Source organism: Bradysia coprophila, unplaced genomic scaffold (assembly GCF_014529535.1).
Source record: "Bradysia coprophila strain Holo2 unplaced genomic scaffold, BU_Bcop_v1 contig_373, whole genome shotgun sequence".
NCBI lineage: Eukaryota > Metazoa > Arthropoda > Insecta > Diptera > Sciaridae > Bradysia > Bradysia coprophila.
In genome coordinates, this window is record NW_023503632.1 from 1,100,306 (window position 1) to 1,117,730 (window position 17,425).

The window sequence follows — 17,425 nt, forward strand, 5'->3', positions numbered from 1 at the left end:
TACACTGCTGTCAGCTAGTAGTTTCCATTTTTTTATTCAAAAGCCAACGTCGTCGTATAGAAACATTCTAATATTCTTTTGTCTTTAATTAAGTATTTCTGGGGATAAAATTGGGAAAAATATTCCCGACACATATGTGTCCTACTACAACCTATCGAGTTTCTGGTGGAACACTCCCATTATGGATATTACTCACAAAGTCTTATATCAGACATAAATGATTTCCAAAATTACATAAAGAAAGTTTTTTATTCGGATTTTGTATGAAAATCTACCAAGAAGTATAAAAATTCGTGGAATTGGCCTACATTTAATACCTACTGTCCACAAAAACCTTTAAAAACTATTTTTTACTAGTTATCAAACAATTATAATTCATTTGCAACCGATATTCACTCATTTTAACAATAATCGTCGAACAAAATTATCGAAAAACTTGCATGGTATATTCTTTGAGGAAGCAATTTGTCAGCATGTAAGCAAATTTTCGACATGCGACAAAAATTTTTGTTTCTGAAAAAAAGTTATGACATGCTGCCTATAGGGCATATGTTCAGGATAGTCCAAAAATGTTTTTAAGCCACTTTCCGCAAAAATTTGGAGATACAGACTTTCGATATGGCGGTGTAAAGTCAAAGTTTTGTTTCGCGGAAGTCGATTTTTTCATGAAATTTGACTTTAAAAAATCATTTCTCGCGAGTAAAAATTTGTTTTTAGCCCCGTACGAAGTACGAAGGGGCTTATAGGATTACGATGCCGTGTGTAATTGATGGAATTCGAAGCAGACGGTAAGGGCAAAGTGTTTGCCTATGTTCATAGATGACGAATCCGCAATAAAAATTTGGGCCGTCTGTCCGTCTGTCTGTCACGTCGATATCTTGAGTAAATCAAATCCGATTTCAAAAAAAAAAAAAATTCCTGAAAGATAGTCAAAATAGTGAGGCTAAGTTCGAAGATGGGCGATTTTGGGTCGACCCTTCCGGAGCTGGGGCCCAATAAGTGCCTAACCGTTTTTCGACGATATCTCCAGACATTTAAGCACTACACTTGTAAGTGATACGTCAAATGAAAGGTATTTACAATACCGATCGACAAAAAAAAAAGTTTATGAAAATTGGATGACCGACTCGTGAGTTAGACCCCTTGGTGTGAACTAGGTACAGGGCGGCAAGCCGTTTTTGCTTGTAGGTTGGCCAAATTTGAACGTATTTAGATGGTATTGACCGTACCAATAAGGGAAAAAAAAGTTCATGAAATTCGGTTCACCGGAGCGTCAGCTAGGTCTCTTGGAGTGAGCTTATATGTGGCTACTCGGCCGTACAGTGAAGGTGGTGTTTTTTGTTAATATCTCGAGTAAACTTTGACCGAATTTCAATTTTTTTTTGTTTGAAAGGTACTAACGAATGTAAAGCAGCAGTACTTCTTTCCACCTCCTAACAAAATGGCCGTCGGCCGCCATTTTGGATTTTTGTAAAATCAATATAAATCGGTGAAAATGATACTTACTTAATTTTAGGTCAATTCGAAATTTGTGTTACATTTGAAAGGAACGTCGTACGGGGCTTCGTAATTGCGCTATGCGCAATTTTTAAGACGTACACATTTCATAAGAATTTTACTTTACCGACGTTTACGGGCGCAGTAGGCTTACGGTAAGAGTAGGGCGACGGACGAACTAGGGTCACGTACGCAATAGATGTACGGGTTTGTACGGGGCTCAGTCGCAGCAAACGCTCCGACTGTTCTGACGGCTCGTTTCTGGTTTCAACTTGTTTTGGATACTTTGGGGTATCTGGAATGAGGTGAAAATAGATTTCCAAGAAAAAATTTTAAAACTCGGGATTTGGTGGAACATCGAAAAAATGCTTACACTTAGCCTTAATTTTTTCGGGTTTTCTCGATTTTTTCAATTCCCTGACATTTTTTCGAAGGGGACTTTTGGGAGGTTATAGAGGACCCCAAAGCCTATCGAAAACCGTCGAGTCCGCTTTTGTTCTAATTTTTGCGATGTCTTCCATATAAAAATTTCTAATTGCCCCATACTAATTCTTTCATAAATTCCTTAAAATTCGGATGTTATTTAAGAGAAATCCCTAAAATATTCCCTGCATTGTCAGCAGCGAAAAGATTAGTGAAATGTTGTAAGAGTTTCACTACCATCAACCTACTCCTTACTCGAAGAGACCGTTACAAGTTTGTGTCCACCTTTTATTCTCCATTTATTGAGTATTAGTAATGAAATCGGTTAGTTCGTCACAAATATCCGTGCAAATATTTAACGTGCAAAGATTAGCGTTTAGCGCCAAGCCGACTGCATAAGTCTATTGCAGTATCGATGACCAAATTGTGTGTTTGCATTTTATAAACGCATTCGTTGTCATCCACTAGTTTAATGAATCACTAATGAAAATGATATGAAATTATTATAGAGACGATGAATTAACAAAATGAAAATATTCTTTTTGCTATGCTGGATGTTGGTCAAGTATCCACTATTCAGTTATTTTATGATGCCGACACGTTATGTACGTAAATAATTATTTAAATAATTCAACCACACAGATCACGCGAAAATATTAGTAAATATTACAATTACAATTAGATACGAAGTGATTATTACATATTCTATTGAATAGAATGAGTTGTTGAGTTACAGACTTATATACTATGCAGACAATCATATGGATTTTGTTGTCATAAATAAGTATATGTTTTTTGCAAAAACATCTATTAAAAACTAAAATATCTTGGCGTCTTATTTAGGAATAGTTAATTGCATAACAGGGTGTTCCAATTTTTATAAAATATTGAGCGATCGAGTCGGGCTTCAGGATCCTTTTTTCCTGACTCGCCAAATGACCCAGAACCGAAATTCTTCTTTTGCATTTTTCTATTTGAAATCTAGGTAACTCTTCATGTTGAGCAAAAAATCGTTCTACAGCATGCCTCTAAAATAAACCGTTAATTTTATATCGATCCTCAAAATCTAGTCATTCAAAACGATGAAATCTTCGAATTTTCTCGTTTTTTTTCAAAATGAAGGGCTAGAAGGGGTCATGAAGGCCAGTTAGACATTTTTGAAAAATTTGCACACCCTATTGTATAAGTAAATGTTCTTACACCAAGTCATAAATCTAGAAATATCAATCTGGTTGCCTCAAAACAAAACTTAACGACCCAATAAATCGTTTAATTGAGCTACTAACATTTTCATTTATACGTTATCATTATAATATATTGTTTCGAATCAAAACCAGTGTGGCGAACGTTGCTGCAAGGTATTTTTGATTGATATTAAATGAATTCTGTGTGTTTATATGTGCCAACAATCCATTTCAGTGGAATGGCGATTGAATTCTGTGATAAGTTTAATCTGCTTTTTTTGAAAATGAAAAAGAATTCGATATCTTAATACGCTTTTATTTTCAAGTACGTACTTCTCGATCAACTAAATCACAATGACGTTGTGTAAAGCGAGGGGGAATCATAAATTATTGTACATTTCATATGGGTATCACAAACGATAGATAAGGCTCGGGACAGGTCAGGTCAACCTAAAACCTAAAGCTCAGATTATCTGAATCTAATTAGAAGAGCTTAAACGAAACTGAAATACCCGATCTTAATTTACAGTTAGTGGCAGTGCAATTTCAGCAGTAATTTGCTTCAGCTGTTTTCCAGCTGATTCACACATACAATCAAAACTGGTTATGTTTGTTTATAAGGTTGAAGAGGTGTTACACACACGCGTGTGGTAGTGGTTGAACCATATAAAAAGTTTTGATTGTGAGTGTGCGAATCAGCCTTGGAACTTGCCTTGGAATCAGCTGAAACAAATTCATGCTGAAATGGCAATGCCTCTAACTGTACCTGAAATGTGATGACCAATAAATAATTTCAGATGTATTTCAATTTGGGATTTTTTCAGTTATGCCTGAGAATTGACCTGATTTTTTTTTATTGGTTCAGGTAAATTCAGGTCAGTTCCGAGGTCAGTTCAGTTCAGCCTCAGATATTTTTAGGTCGACTTGAATTTTAGTTTCAGATGAATGGACGCAATGGAATCAAGAGAACTGCTAGCCGTTTACGATATATTAATAAAAGCGAAAACGTAAACATTCCAATTCCCAATCTTTTACTTTGGTAATTACAATCATGAAGTGTGATCGAAACCAGCAGCAGGGAAAGATGTGTCTCATTCGTTCAAGTTATGTAAAATAGAAAACTAAATGTTTCTGTGAATATTTAAGTTACTTTTCAACGGTCCAACTTAAGGAAATGAATAAAGAAACAAAGAAAAAAAAAACAATTTATGAACGATGTCGTCTTATCTTTTCAGTGGACCAAGGTTTGACTATATCTTTTGCAAGATGTTTACCTACTTCTTTCACTGTGTCGATTATTTGCTCGTAGTAGTTCCCCTTGGGACTAGCATTTATTTACCTATGCGGTACAGATTTTGGCAAAACATTTTTTCTTTCAATTTAAACGAGAACTTCTTTCCGTCCAACTGAATGCAACGCATTGCCATTTTCGTAAAAATACTTTTTTGTGCTCCGCTGACGCTTGAAGAATTCTTTTTTCATCTATAATATAAAGTTTAATGTTGGTTTGTTTGTTTGTCTTTCTCGAGACAGAAAGTCCTATAGAGACTTAAAACTTGACATACCGATGAGAAAAAGTTAAGAGAAAAGCGAGAAAAGATTTCACTTGTATGCGTTATTTGACGCGCGATTTTTTTTGCCTGTTAACGTCGTGGACGCGTTTCTTAAACGTGGAAACATTTTTGATGCGTGAAAATACTTTTTGTGGAAAATTTATTTTTGGTGCGTAAAAATATTCAAATTATTTGTTATTGAAATAAATCCGAGCGAAGCCGGGTACTACAGATGAAGTACAAGGGTGGATGTCGCAGAATTCCTAACATTTGCGGTGTGTAAGAATGCGTAAATACTGAAGATTGAGAAATCTAAAGCTGGCCATTCTTAAGAGATCCGAGAACCAATTGCGAATATTTCATTCACAAATGGTCATGACAACCAAACCAGATAAGATAGGTATGTGACGATATAATATTGATTTACAATCAATAAAATCACATCAATTAATGTGATTTCCAATTCATTCCAACATTATTTACGAGTTACTCGAAAATGTATGGCATTGATGCTAGATTCACACACACATCAAGCTGTATAATATGCATAATATGTACCTAACCTACACTCATTTTACCCAGATACAATGCCAGCTCGTCTGCTGTGCTCGCTCGATGGAACATTAAATTAATACCGTCGCTGTGTCTAGTCAAAACATGTACGAATGCATCAGTCAGTATGTAATCGTTATGATATTTTCATTAGGTATGGATGGTAGTAGACATATTTATTGTGCAGTTTGTCACATCACCATGTACGTACATATACTGATCACTTACTGAGCGTATACATACATTAGGAAAGTGATTTGCTAATAATCTTCACATTAAATTTTAATATAAAAGAGACACGTTGCACCTTCAGGCTATACGACTGATGTGATTTCAGATGACTATATGTCCAATACATAATATGAATTGTCGGTGTTCGATTGAAAATTTCTTTTAATTTTTTTTAATGTTTTTGTTGTTGTACAATGCGGCCCAACAGTATTATGCCCGGTCTTTTTCTCATAAAGTAATGCTTCTGGTCGATGTCCATATGTTCAGTGTGTGTAGATTTATTAGTAAATATTAATCACAATGCAACTATGAAAACCTGTTGCATTAATTGCAGTGTATCGAGATCAACGGTTTCATTTGTAACATGAATCGTGTGTGTTTACTTTTTTATTCTCTCGATTTCGTTGATGGACATTGTTGTGATGAAGTATAACTTCATCGCAATGAAATATGACTGCAATGTCGTTTCTAGTTTCGATTGAGTTATCAGTAAGTCGCTGAACTTAATTTGAAAAGAATTTTTGTTGTGGAGGAAAAATGCGCGCAAACTACACAGTAACACAGTGTTTCTGGTGCAATTCATTGTGCTGAACGAAAAAGAATTTCAAGGAAAATCCGAGGTTTCTGAACTTTCATTATTTAAATCATTTGCATGAGAGCATGACCTTAACACACCACGCAGATCTTCTAGCTCTGAAGATAAATACTATCAGAAAGGAAGAACACAATCTGAGTTGCTCTCATTTATTTGCCTCAGTTCCATAGAACGAATACTGAAAAAGAGCAGATAATCTGTTTGTTAATTGAGATGAAAAATGGCTTTTATGGCTGCTGTTATCGACGAAAATAACAATCAGCTCTGGGTAATATGGTCCTTTATACAGTAAAATTCATGTTAAAAAAATTGAAGTACAAGATTTGAAATCAACCTTTTAATACTTTGATCGATGGAAGTAATAGACCCGTTAATAATACTAGTCATATGCTCGCAGGTTAAAAGCTCCTCACTAGCGAAAACCGAAAGTGTCTTACTCATGTACAAAAATTCATATTGATAATGATAATGTCGTCACAGAAAACGTGACTAAAAACAATTACCAATATGTAACAAGTAAAGAATTTGAGTTGTTTCCACTTGATAAAAATAAAGATTGATCGATCCTTCGTAGCCGGTCGTAACGAACAATGAACATTTGAACTTTATTCCATTGCGTTACAGTATCAATCAAATAACCCATTTTAGCGTTCGAGTTGGAAAACTTGCAACTTGAAATAGCGAAATGAAATCGATAAGAGTAGAAATGAAGTAGAGGCAGAGTTGTTACATTATAGAGTAAATACCGGTTTCATTTTATTGTTTGAAATGGACGAAATGGATAAAATTTAGATTTTTTCTTCGTATTTTACTGAAGCAGGTGAGGCTAAAATATCTGCACATTTTCGAAATTGGTAATACTTGAGAAGTTCGATAACTCTCTTATCAAAATAAACACAACAGACGGTTAGTTACAGCTCACGTAATCAATTCAATGATTCTTAAATCAGATTTCCACTTAGAAATGTTCGCCGTAAGACATAACCGTGAGTGAAGGATTGGTTTAAATTAGTCTCTCTCGTTTTTTAACCAAAAAAAAACCTTCACGAAGCTCTCTTACAAGTGGAAATCAAGCCTTAAGAGAAATAAAGATCAATGAAGAACGTCAGGGAACGTCAGTGACAAGTGGTTTTCTAGCTGGTCGAATCAACTATTTTTCAGAGAGTTTGTTTGCTTGAGAGAGAATTGCACAAACAAAAGCTGTTTATAGAGTGTTAGAAGAGAGTAGAAATTTTGACATATCACGCATCGAACTCAGTCAAATTGACATACGGATTTACATAGACGCGTGTGTGTAGTAAAACTGTGTACAGACGTATGAGCAGTTTTGTTTGTATGAGTGGACCACGATAACTTGAGTAAAACACATTCGATTTCTAAAATTCTTTTTTTCCTTGTTTGGTAATATCGAAAGAGAGGCTAAGTTCGAAGATGGGCGATTTTGGGTCGACCCCTCCCGAGCTGGAGCTTAATAGGTGCTTTAGGGTTTTTCGACGATATCTCAGGACATTAAAACGGCACACTTGTACGTGATACGGCAAATGAAAGGTATTTACAATACCGATCGAAAATTATGGAAATCGGATGACGACTCGTGAGTTAGACCCATTGGTGTGAACCAGGCACAGGCGGCAAGAAGTTTTTGCTTGTAGGTCGGCCAAACACGTGAACGTGGAGTGTATTGTCAATATCTCGAGTAAATTTTGACCGAATTTCATGCATTTTTTTTGTTTGAAAGGTATTAACGAATGTAAAGCGTCGGTAAAATTTCCGGTCTCCTAACAAAATGGCTGCCGGTGGCCATTAAATTTTATTAAAAGTGATATATCTTGGGAAAAATGGTTTCTGTTTCTGTTAACATGGAAATAATTTGTTATGTGTGTTTCAGGCATTCCATATATGGACATCTATATCTATATTCACCTATATTGAGCTATATACAGGCATATAGAGCTATATAATAGCATATTCATCTGTGAAATGTTTATTTAAAGGAAAATATAGGTAAACATAGCGGTATATAGCTGTTTAAATAGGAATTTATGAAAGTTGACTTCGTAAGGGGCTGTCTAAATTGTCTCCGGAAATTTATTTGTATATGATAACAAGGTAAAGAAAGATAATGTAAGTAATTTTAAAGGGCGAATAGCTTTTCCGTAGAGAATGAAGTAAAAGAAATGAAGAGTTTCACAGTAAAGGCTTTTGATACGAATAGGTGTTTCGTACGGGTCGGCGTTAGCTATGTTTTTAAATGGAAAACAGTTCTTAATTGCCCAAAAATCTCCGAATTTAACAGAAGGAACTTTGAATCCCAAATTTTTGTTGAAAACAGGGATACCTTAGCCCAGCATCGATTAAAAATATCATTGAACTTGTCCGTACAGGTATCCTAACAATGTTGTATTAAATAATAATCGTTGCAAATGATAAAAAGATTCGTAAAAATATATTCAAAGCAAAAAGTGTATATCTGCCGTAATCATAATTTGAGAGGAAACATCAACTTAAAGTTATATATTGGCCACCGATTGCCGATTATTATATGGGTACCTATAGGTACAGGTATAACATGTCATCATGTATAATTTGAACTCATCACAATATTTTCGGATGAGAATTTTTTGTGTGTCTTTCTATAAAACTCAACGTTTTTGAGAAAAAAAAAGTAGAGAACCAGTTCGAAATGAGTTCGTCCGATCATTACAATTTTTAATGAGACACTCCGGCGATCTGCGTGTAATATCGCATAACTATAATGTAAACAACGGCAGCGATATTTTTTTGCTCTGTTTCGTTACTTTCGAGAATCCAGATTCAACCGGTTATTTGCACGAAATTCTGCCCAGGAAAACCCAGACAAAAACGACTGTTCAATGACTATATTGAAGCAGAACGTCGATTTATGTCGCGTATGAATAATGATTTATGGCATAATTATGGAAATGGGTGTAAATGAATTTAAACTATATATAGCGAATAGTCACTGTAATCGACGCAATTTTTTTTTTTGTGATGATGATCTTTTGCACCATAATGTTTTGATCGAAAGCACACAGAGTTTATGGATTTGTTATGGTGTTGTGATTTGAATGCGAATTACTCGGTTTTTCGCTAAGTAATTGTCACAACAACACAATTAGCATCTACGTTCCAAAATCAATGTAGCGACGCGAGGTGTACTTTATGAACAAGAATGACACGGAAAAATTAAGCTCAATTTTCTGATGTGTGGTTCGTCTAAGACTGATATTCCAAGTCTTCATCTAATTCCATGGGCTAAGAATGAAACCAACGTTTTAAGCACGGCTGTGTCATCTGTACGCGGCCAGTTACGCAACATGAAGCTCTGACTAAAGAGAATTTCATTTGAACCATAGCACTGTGCTTTGGTTGAACAAATGAATTGACAGATTTCAGCAATGCTGCAGATGCAGCAAATTATACTGGTGAAATGTACTCGCCGACTGTGAAAAGGTGATAAATGATATTCATGTTCTCTAGAGGTGCGGGAAAAGTTGGAAAATATGCAATTCAAAGACGTCTAGACAGACGTCTAGACACCGGAGTGGTGGCCAGAATAACTTTTACGTCGACAACCATTTACAGCAATTATATTACATCCAGCATATTTTCCTCATTTCCCGCACCCCATCGAGTAATTTGAATCTACTTCTTGAGTGAAATAGTTATTTGTGTATCTGTTTTGGACGATTGTTTTTAGGCAATTTCGCGAGTTGTACATGCGAAAGTGCCTAAAATCATTCGTCCAAAACAGATACTCAAAAAAAATTTCATGTAAGGGGTCAAAAACCCGAGAAAATCTCAAAACTACCTCATTTTCGGCCCCGACACATGAAAACATATTTTTCAATTTCGATAATTTTTTTCCCCGCTTCGATGGGTCACTCACTCTTCTATGTTTCCGTTTTTCTTCGATACTTAAATGCAGGGCACATAAAAGTTGCCGAAACTTTATGATTCCGTTAATAAGTGTGACGTCCTATGATTTCGATATTTGTCATGTTTTACCTCTACAATTCATTAGTACACGTAACGTCATTTCATCAAAATGCTTTCCTTGAATCGCGTATTGTTCAAATCAACAATCCAAATAGACCATCATCGTCTTCGTGACCAATTGTGTGTTGTTTTCTTCTCTTTGATTTAATATCATTTATAAACATGACTTGATTTGTATCAATGGGTAGACAACTGAAACACCTGTTCTTGTTCGCTGTTGACGTATGGACGGACTCTACAACGCGTGTGCACTTCTTTTTCATTTAAATTTTTATCAAAATAAAATTTATTTATTCTGGCAGACAAATTCACACCACTTAACCAGTTTCCGACGAGCACTTGTATTTCATATTCACGACAGACTTCTGTTAATTTATTATATTGATGCGATATGTGTACACGTATACGTGGTAGTAATATACTTCAAGCAAAAAAAGAATATTTTCAACCATCAAGAGAAAATGGTATGAATTACTTGCAGAGATCCAATTATAATTTATGGTTTAAATTCGATACTTTAAATGAAGTCAGGGGCGGTTCCGCATAATGTTCTGACCATGACGGCGAACAGGTCCAATATTCGATGTGTAATGTTAAGAATATTGATAGTCATGCAGGTTCTTCTTGTCGACGAAAGTAGATAGAGTATGGAAGGAATCTAACTTCGGGGAATGTGGGGCTCACAGTCAATAGGGAAACGCTGTTTGGAGATTAGAGTTCAAATGTAATCGATTTTAGTATTACTATACTCCTATGAAATTTCATGGACACCAGAGTGAAGGTTTTTCACCGGAAAATAGAGCCCAACGAACGAAGTACTGAAAAAAAATGTGGCGCCTCCACAGGCCAATGAATACATTCATATCTTATAGAAAATACAGCAAGCGAAAAAAAATATCAAAGACTTGTTCCAAGCAACAACTTTATCACTAACTGTTGCGATTGTCATTTCGCACGTTACACATATAAATTTATTGATAATAAAGAAACTAGTTACGTGGATTTAATTGAAGTAAATGCCACTCACACCAACTTACCCTTTCGATTCAATTCAATGGTGAATTCAAACCAGAAGTTATATGGGATGAATTGATTTAAACAACGAGTGTGTCTTGCATAAAGAGAATACACGAGATTTCAATTTATTTACTTTTTATTGTCAACCGATTCACACAAAAAAAAACAACAAAATATCAACGTAGAGCAACAAGTTAATTATATTTTGTTGTAATTCAATGTCAACCGATAAATTGTTTAACATAAAGGAAAGGTCCGTCGCAACAAACGTTGCATTGAAATGCGTTTTTAGGGCGTTCGAACGATGTAATGCTGCAATTATAAACGGCCAGTCATTACATTTGAATTCATTTAAATCACAGCAGAACGAAATTAATGCAATTTATGTCAGTGTTCCTTTGAATTCATCTTCATACAGTGTATTAGGTCACTTATTTGACATATTCAAAAAATCAACTGTTCCTGCCTGGTTTTACTCTGCTGTGTTTAAATGTGAAAAACAACAACCTCTCTAGCAAACAAACTGCATCTATTAAGGTGGTAAAGACGTTATTGAACCTCCGCTACTTATTTACGATTCGTGAGTCTGTTCACATTAAGTCTTATGAAGAAGCAAAGTTTCTCAAACTTATTTTACTCCCTAATTCGATTTTTTAAGAGAGTTTCTTTGCTAGAGCGAGTGTTGGGAAATACTAAAACGTTAATAATAACATTTCAATCTAAATGAGCTTTTCATATTTTAAAATGTCATCTATTCTAAGATAGATGCCAAAATATGATTAACTGTAAAGTTTACAGTGTAAACCTAGACGTAATCTTTGAGCATCAACCCAAATTCCTGGAATTTAAACAAATTTTTGTCTGGGTGTGAATAGTCACTCGCTTTCGATTTAATGACCCTCTTCACGCATTTCATTAAGATTCACTTAACTTTCTAGATTTTTCGTTAAAAATCGCTTAGTTTTCAACAAAAAGTTTTTCTGTTTAGCTGATCCCTGATTCTGGATTCAAATGATGAAGAAATCTTGTGACGAAATGTAACCGACTTTCTATTGATAAAAAATTAATTCTTTTCCAGTAAATACGTCACGTTACTAATGTCACATTATGTGCATGTAGTGGACTGTACCAGGTACAGTGTACCTATAACATATGGCTAGCATATAGAATCTATTACTTCCTTTTATATAAATTTTTTTCGACTTATTGCTCTTGCTTGGAACTATTTATTTTGCTAAGTGTGGTGTTTTCAGCTCGAGCCGAAGGCGATAGTTGCAATCACACAACGAAGTAATGACTACCTTCACGAGGCTTAGTCAGTAAAATCTTTTACTTCATTAGTTTTAGCACCAACGTTCATCGAATAGCTTTGTTATCGCCGCCTTCAACAGTGACCATATCCATCAGCAAAAGTCAATTGTACTCTTACTCTATTGGGACATTTTCGTCAAGTACATTTCTCTCTTCGGTTTGAGATTTTACATTTACAAGACATGAAATGTTCCTGCCATTTCTCAAAAAAAGTCATACTCAAAATAAAATTCTCAAAATTTTGCAATTTTCGGTGACAATAAAACGATTGACTTTATTGGGCGTAAACATAAATTTCTTAAGTTAAGGAGTGTTTTCATTACCATAACCCCAATAAAACGCAACTTTAATTCAATAATAAAAAAATGTTTTCATTTATTGAATTCAAGACGACATTTAATAAAAACGCAAAATGACTGCTATAGTCGCTTAAAAATGTTGTGTTTTCAATTTTAACTGAAGCACGGCAGAGTAAAACCAGGCAGCAGAAGTTCATTTTTCGAATGTCAAATAAGGGAGCCTAATACACTGCATGAAAATATACTTAAAGGAACACTGACGTCAATGGAATTAATTTTATTCTTAAAACAAAGTGGTCACTAGATAATTCAGGTGCATAGTCAAATCAAGTGCTACTGCCTGGTTTTACTTTGTCGTGACTAAAGTCATCCGGCAATTTTATGCTAAATTCAAAGGGGGATTTTCTTTCATTTTGACAAAATTTTTGGATTATTGGACAAACGCACCTTGAAATTGTCATGAGAAACACAATAGTTATTTGTGTACCGAGGGGAGAAAATAGGAAATTCCAATAAGAGCGAGGTGCGATTTTCCGTTTTTCTCCACGAAACGAAAACATCGATTCACTATGCAATTTTCGATAACATAAACAAAGTGACAGTTCGAAAGAGAAAAGTTCTATTTTCTCACCACTGGAGAGAAAGTGCCGCAATTTTCTCACTAGAAATGCTATTCGACCAGTCGTCAACAAAACACAACACCCTTTGAGTCGATATCTTTCATGTAATACATTTTATGGATGGTACCGATGCAATGGTGTAAGCATTATTGAAGGAATGCAATATTTCAATGAAATAAACTTCTGTTTTGTTGTGGTAACTGTAGAGTCAAATTAGTCGCATTAGAGTGCGATGTCCCCAGAGACATACAGGTGCAAAATCTTCGGTTAGTGTATTTTGTGCGCTAAACATTTTATTGATTTTTTTATATTTGATTTAAACATGAGGATTACGCTCGTGTAGTAAACTATACATTGCGGCATAACATCGTTTATTGAAGTCCTTCACTTTTAACCGAAAATCAGTTTACAGTGAAAATTATATCTTTCTGCTCGTTATATGATCGGTAAATTAACGCGATTAAAATGATCATTACTTAAACACATTCGAATGTTTATGGATTTTTCCTTGTATTTAAGAGATGTCAAAGGGGAAAATTGAACGAACGAGATTCCAATCACATTTTAGATAATTATCTTTGAGACATAAGGTTTGGGATGATTCACGTTACAATTAAATAAGGGAAAGAAGTGAGTCAGACATGTCCATTGCCGCTATCATCCAAGAACGAGAAGAAACATATTCATTCGAACGGCAACGAAACAAACCCACAGACATGTCCACAGCACTGCTTCTAGCATGAACTGAACATAGAAAATATTCGGAGGCTGATGAAATCACAGTAGACACTGCGTTTCTTTTCTAACGATAGATGACATGTTTTCGTTGCATGTTTTAAAACAAACAATACAAGCAATGCTAAGCGGTCGCTCTTATCACTAACAAAGCCTTCAAATTTGACACTTATCACTTCAGAGTTCATGCTAGGAGCAGTGCTTTGCCCTATACATTTGACCAAAGCTCCTAATCCTTTTTGAAACTTTTTTTGCAGACTTTCCCCGAATTAGCGAAATATTTTCTCTATAAAAAATAACATTTTTAGCCCCGTACGAAGTACTGGGGGCTTATAAGATTAATATACCGTTTGTAACATGTCGAATTGGAAGCAGATAGTAAGGGCAAAGCATTTGCTAAAATTACATCGTAAACTTTTGTTTCACTTTGAGAAGTACTTCGTACGGGCTTTTGTAATTGCGCAAAGCGCAACTTTAAAGATGAATACTTTCAGTAAACTTGCAAAAATGGGCTATAATGTCAAGTACGCAATGAGGTTACAGAAGCATTTTGATAATGGTCGAATAAGGGAGCCCGGGACTACGGGCGTATAATGGTTTCTGACAAAATAGGTTTACGGGTCGTACGGGGCTCAGTCGCAGCAAACGCTCCGACTGTTCTGATGCCTTGTTTTATATTAATGCAAAACGTGCGCTTGTCATCTATCCACACTATAATTAGGTTTTGTTTGTTTTGTTTGTAAAACAGAGAACGTCAATGAAAAAAGCAAACTTGTTTGGAACCTTATTTACCATAAAATACATCTAAATACGTTTCGTTTACTTAATTAATTTTTGTCCATGGTATTTTATACATTATATTCGAACACACCGCAAAACTATTTGTGTCTATAAATTTGGAACCGGTTGAATCCATCTATGACCTCTTCATTTCAATTTTTTTTTAAATTTATTTAAACTGCGTCATTTTATCATGGCAAGGATGCATCAGATCAATACTCTCTCTAGCAAACAAACTTCTCTTTTACACTGTCATTGACACTGTCCAAAAAGGAAAAAATCTGTTTTTTGGCACCAACTTTTTTTCCAAGACTTCTGTAGGCTTGCAGCACAAAAGTACTAGGTTCATTTATATGTCGAACTCGTGGATCTACTCGCATCAAGCAGTGTACAATAATTAAAAAAAAAAATCTTGAGTTATGTTCTCCGCATGTTCTCCAATCGCCTGAAGTATTGGCGATATGACTCTTAACAGAAAATAGATTTGTTTGCAGCAGTTTGACCAGCTCTGAGAAAAGTCAGCAGTTTAACGAAGTTTTCAGAAACTGAACTCATAGAGTTGATCAAACTGCTGCAATGTTCTAACATATTCGTGGTCGTTACTCTGGTCGTACATTTTTGAGAAAGGATTCTGGTGGAAAAATATCATCGAAAGTAAACTAAAATGCAGTATTTAAGAAGCTCTCTTCGGCAAAGCATCGATGCCTCTTTTAATTAAATGGTAATGCTGGAAACAGTGCTATGCTACTACACGAAATTTTAAAAACTGACACATTTTCTGTTTCTGTGCTTTACTTGAGTTTCTGATTTCTCCATATAAAATTACATGCAGAATTCACAAAAATCCAGTAAACCACGAAACAGAAAATATGTCAGTTTTCAAAATTCCGTGAGTGTACTACATCCAATAAAAAAAAGTAAGAGAAAATTACGAACGATGCTGGTGCTGCAGGCAATTCTTTTTTTCGCGATATAAACTATCAGAGAATAATCAATAACGAGAGGTAAAGTCAACTTTACTTGATGACGGCGAAACCTACCTTCATGGTTTTGGAATAAAGTAACCCACTTGTCAATGGGACAGATAATTGAAATGGCTTCTCGTGTGTTTACCGGCCTCGTCTACGCCTCGAATTGAACTTCGCACAACCATTCATCGTTCTATCATTTTGTCCCACCGACAAGTAATGTACTATTACAAATCAATTTTACTTTGATGTAGGTAGGTTTTTTGTCGGTTTCTTGGGATTAGCCAATTTAAGTAAGAAAGCAAAATGAAAAATGTCTAGTTACAAAATACCAGCTGCCCTTTAATTGTAATACACCGAGATTGGAGCTTTAAGTTAAGATAGAAAAAAACAGTTGAAACAACAGCACGAGAAAAAGTTTAATTACAAATTTTCGTGTTGTGATTCCTAAGCAAACGTAATATTTTTTATTTCTTTGTTATTTTTCCTAGATACATTTCCGTATAACATGGAATCTGACCTTTAAATTCCTTTGTAAATAATTTATTTAAAAAATGTTTTCAACGTAACAGCTCGTAGAATAGAATCAGACACTCACCTATCGAACGAATCCGTTGTCAATGCAAAATAAAAATTATCCGAATTAAACAAAACACTGGATCCAATGTTTGTTTTCAACCGAAATTGGTTCACAACTTAAAATTGGAGAATTCTTTGTGTCAATTCATTTTCAGTTAAAATCACAGAATTTATTAAAATCACAATCGGAATTGGCAATGTATGTGTGTGTATGCGGGCAACAACACAAACGTTTTTAATGAACCGAACGTTAAACAAACCGAAAACAACAAAATAAAAGGCAACAAAAAGCCTCTTTTCCACATATAGTTTTCAAAACTATAACTTAATATCGAAAGGTCGTTGAAAAGCTTAATCGATATCGCGATAAAGTTCGCTATACAAAGTTATGTTGCAAATTTCCAATGCGATGTCAACGACCAAATATATTAATCTGCGCTGAAAGGCGAACAACAGATGACTGACAGACTTATCCAAATCGTCAAATCATAAAGTTAACAGTTTTGCAACTGAGTCGCTATATTTTATTGCAAATACATTGTTGGTATGGGCTTGCAGAAATTATATTGTCAATCTGAACATTTTTTTTTCTTCTTACGCTCCCACTATTGTCGGTTATGAGTTATAGTGTGTGATGTGGTCTTTTGAGGGGAAACGTTTTATTTATTAAGTCGATTTATTGGATGCTTAATGTTGATGCAGAGTGAGCGAATCGAACAAAATTTTCTTTTAAGACTTTATGGTAGCTGTGCATGTGCACCTAATGTACACTGTGGGAAAATAATATATCTTTACAGTTCAGGGAGTTAGAAGTGAAACATGTTTTCTGTTTTGGGAGTTGTTGTGGTTTGTAAATGATTCCACACAAAATATTCCGTCCGTGTTTCCTATCTTTTAAGGTCTTTAAAAATTTTTCAAATTTTTAAAGTTTTTTAAATTTTAAAAACTTTTACAAGTTTTCAAATTTTTAAAAATTTTCAAAATATCCAAAATTTTTCTAAATTTTCAAAATTTTTCACAATTTTTAAAACCTGTCACAGACGGCAAGAATATTAACAGTT

General features: G+C 34.8%; 1 protein-coding gene across 1 annotated transcript in view; it reads right to left on the reverse strand.

Annotated features, from left to right (window-relative positions):
* The window catches only part of LOC119082080 (proton-coupled amino acid transporter-like protein CG1139), a 31,894-nt gene extending 15,073 nt beyond the window's left edge, over nucleotides 1-16,821 (reverse strand). Inside the window, exon 1 of the mRNA XM_037191438.1 lies at nucleotides 16,384-16,821. The gene's annotated coding sequence lies outside the window, so the exon portion shown is untranslated. The remainder of the gene's footprint in view (nucleotides 1-16,383) is intronic.
* Between the last annotated feature and the right edge of the window lie 604 nt (nucleotides 16,822-17,425).